This window comes from Gouania willdenowi, unplaced genomic scaffold (genome assembly GCF_900634775.1).
Source record: "Gouania willdenowi unplaced genomic scaffold, fGouWil2.1 scaffold_316_arrow_ctg1, whole genome shotgun sequence".
In the NCBI taxonomy this organism is placed as follows: domain Eukaryota; kingdom Metazoa; phylum Chordata; class Actinopteri; order Blenniiformes; family Gobiesocidae; genus Gouania; species Gouania willdenowi.
The window spans coordinates 33,993-37,864 of NW_021145077.1; the positions used below are offsets into that span (position 1 = coordinate 33,993).

Here is a 3,872-nt window from a genome sequence, read left to right on the forward strand (position 1 = left end):
CTCTGATAAATGAAATGATACTGTATCCAACCCTACAGTTTATAATCATTTACATTAACAGAACTAAACTCTGCTCAGTATTAATCTTTACAAACACCAATCTGACTGAAACACTAAGTATTCTTTCAATACCAGTTTATTTATCTGAGACCAGCAGAAACTGTAAATATTACAAGGAATTGTGAAATAAATAACACACAAAACAACCTGAATATTATTAAAAATTAAAGTGGCTTCAGCATCATAAAACAGTTGTGTTTAGCCTTAGAATGTTCCCTTACAGGTTAAGTACAAAAACTAGCAATAATGTTCAACATAAACACAAAAAACCTTCTAAAATAAATAAATGAAATCAATCTGAATTAACATTAGGAATACATTTTGACCAACTCTGCTTTACAAAAACTGCCATAAAACAACCATAAATGATGTGCATATAAAGCACAAAACAGCTGCTCCAAAATTAAAACAGTATTTTTTCAGCCTTAGCACAGTAATGTAAAGTAAGCTGTGTGTATTCCAGGTGCACATTCTGCTGTTGAAAATGCTTATAAAAATAAATGTGGAAAAACAAATTCACAGCATTTTTCTCAACAGTCACAGTTCATTAAAATCCATACGCTGTTGTTTCGGTGCAGAGGCTTCCATCACATCCACCAATGTAGCGTTAGCTTAGCGCTTCACTGATGCATCGTTTGGAGACAAATGAGTAAAATAATATGCGTATTTCCACTCTGAGAAGCTCGTCCTGCTCTTGACTCGCTATGATTGGTGCACGTGATGTAAACAGAAACATGCTGACAATGCTTCTTTTTCTTCTTCTTCTTCTTCTTCTTCTTCTTCTTCTTCTTCTTGTTTTACCGTGGTTGGCACGGCGTCCCGCAAAAATATGTAGAGCCACTGTAAACAGGAAGTACACCGCAGCTAGCAAAGTAACGGACGAATGCAGCATCATGTAACGGTAACGGCGTTATTTCTTTAAAAAAATATTGCGTTACAGTACAAGTTACTGTAAAAAGTAACGCACTGCTCGTAACCATATTTTTACACATTTTTACAGCGTCATAGGCTAGTTAGCTCAGCTGGTCAGAGCGTGGTGCTAATAATGCCAAGGTCATGGGTTCAAGCCCCATACTGGCCAGATCTTAGCAGTTTGTTAATGAAAATGTTACTCTGTATTATGTTATTGTTAACCATCTAACCATTAGAAACACAGCTTATTGGGTCTTATTTCATCTGATCAACCAAATTCAAGGATTCACAGCCAGCAGAGACACTCTATGAGGTGTGTGTATTGTTCTTTAACATAAAGTTCTATATTTGGTCCTGTTTACTTTCTCACATGATTAAAAACCACATCATGCTTCACTTGAGGTGAACCTAGACCCACATTTTATAGAGGACCAGAGTCACTTGTTTGCTCCATACCAGAGTTCTAGTGAGCTTTCACATATCACAAACAGACCAGAACTATCAGAGGAAATGAAGCATGGTGCTGATCACAGAGGAATGTGTGAATGTTCAGCACAAGCAGCAGACACTAACTTATTCAGAGAATACATTCTAGAGAAGTTCATGTCTCCTTTGAGAACTGGAGGTAAGGAACCACTGATATACACTTTTTTCTGTAAAATACTCACAATTTCCAACAAGAATAAACAGAATTCTTCTTCAACACCTCAGACTGCTCCTTCCTGATATCATTTATTCTAAAATCAATCACAACATTCTTCACGTGTGGAAACTCTTCCTTCCAGGTCTGATACCATGTCATCAGGTAAACAAAGAACCTTTTACATTTTTGGTGATAATCATCTGAACATTTTTCACAGATTCATCTCCAATGATCAGCGTATGAGGATCCCTCTTTTTCTGATGTAGCTTCTGTTTTCCTGAAGCTCTCTCAGTCTTCACCATGCTGTTAGCTTGTGTTGTTCTCATTAGAACAGAACTCTTATTCATTCCCATTCACCAGTGAGGAAAATCTACTATTGTCCACCTTTACATGGATCTGGGCTTGTGGTTCAGTGTGTCTTCTTCCTTTCACAACCTCCATTTCTGTGTCTGAGCAGAAAAGTGAGTTAACCCTCTGTAGTCGATGGACGCGTCACCGCATCCTGATCACATGACTGATTTAAGACAGCAGAGCGGCCAGATGCAGCCTCACAGTGTTAATTTAAACTGATAAAACTATAAACTAGTTTTTAAATGATCTTGATAGAACAAGTAGAACAATAGTTATGATAGATTAAAAAAAGTTGCACTTTTCATTTTTGTTGCGTTCAGTGTGTAAACGAAGAGTAAAAAAGGGACGTTCTACCTTCTCTCACAAAGCAAAAGTGTTTGAAAGCAAAAAATACACCTCTTCCCTATTGGTGAAAAATACACATCAACCAATCAAAATGTGATGACAACTCATGACGTGTGGTTGCTGAGGAAGCAGTAAAGTGTGTGTGACGCGCTGCAGAGCTTCAGACAGAGCAAACAGAGACGATGAGGGACATGATGAGTGTCTTAGGAGGACGACTAAGTCGGTGAACCATCTTGTTTATAGAGGAAAATAAATGTTCTACTCTTATAAACAGCGCTACATAGAGGAGAGGACATGGAACATGTAACAGACTGATCTCAGCTGCTCAGGCAGCAGAGGCTCCGCCCCCTGCAGACAGAGGAGGCTGTGACTCTGAGGAAGATGAACAGCAGGAGTCCAGATAAAGACACTGTCCTCCCATAGTGCAAAGGACCTGTGTCTAATGTTATGATACTGTTCATCATCACCCACTGGTTCAGAGACACAGATGATGGTCAAAAAGCCCCCAAAGGCAGACTGAAGTGCAGGCTCCGCCCCCAGGTGGACACTAGGTGATGAGACACACCAGGTATTGATGGAAAGACAATGAAGCCTATGAATGAAAACAAACTTTCTTGTAACAATGCTTATAAACTGTCTTGTTGGTGTAAATCTACATGTCTAATAAACTAAAACCTACACCATCCTCCCAGTCCTGTTATTCTATACAGTACTTAACAGAAACCTAAAAGCTGCTTGGTCTAGTTAACCTCCTGAACAATGTACAACATATAATGGGATCCTGAAATTAGGACAGAGAGGAATAGAAGTGAGACATGATCATTGATGAATATTAAAATGAATAAATGACAGATTTAGTGATATTTTCATCGACTATTTATTCACATCAACACAGAATATTTCCTCATACATATAAACCTTCAAAAAGTGAAAGGAGACAAAGAAAGAAATGTGAGAAAGAATAACACCTGATGGACATATGATCACAGTACTGGTATCTAGAAAAATGTGGGAAAATAGTTGCGTCATCAACTCTATACAGTATTTACTTAGAGGAACCTCCTGAACAAACAATGAACAACATATGATGGGATCCTGAAAACAGGACACAGAGGAACATGAGATGAGATGAATAATAAAATGTATAAATTACAGATTGTGATTAAGTGATATTTTCACAGACTATGTACTCACCACATCAATAAACAGTCACCTTAGACCTCCACAGCAGTAACACAGACATGGCAACCTTTAAAAAGTGTAAGGAGACAAACAGAGAAAGGTGAGAAATAAACACCTGATGGACTTGATCAGATGATCACAGTATTGATAGTTCACTCTAGAAAAATAGCTGAATCATGTATTCTATACAGTACTTACTGAGAGGAAACAACGACAGGCTCCCAAAAATGAGTGACATCATCCTATAAGAGACAGTGAGAGGTTAAGGCTGGAAGAAAACAGCTGTTTGTATAAACAATACCTCATTCTTATATTTATTCCACCAAGTGTCTTATATATTAAGACTTATTAAGATGCACTAATTCTTATTCTTTACTTG

General features: G+C 37.8%; 1 non-coding gene across 1 annotated transcript; it reads left to right on the forward strand.

The window, feature by feature from the left end:
• Window positions 1-1,067: 1,067 nt before the first annotated feature.
• trnai-aau (transfer RNA isoleucine (anticodon AAU)) lies at window positions 1,068-1,141 on the forward strand. The gene has a single exon. It is a non-coding gene; the product is annotated as a tRNA-Ile (tRNA).
• The last annotated feature ends 2,731 nt before the right edge of the window (window positions 1,142-3,872 follow it).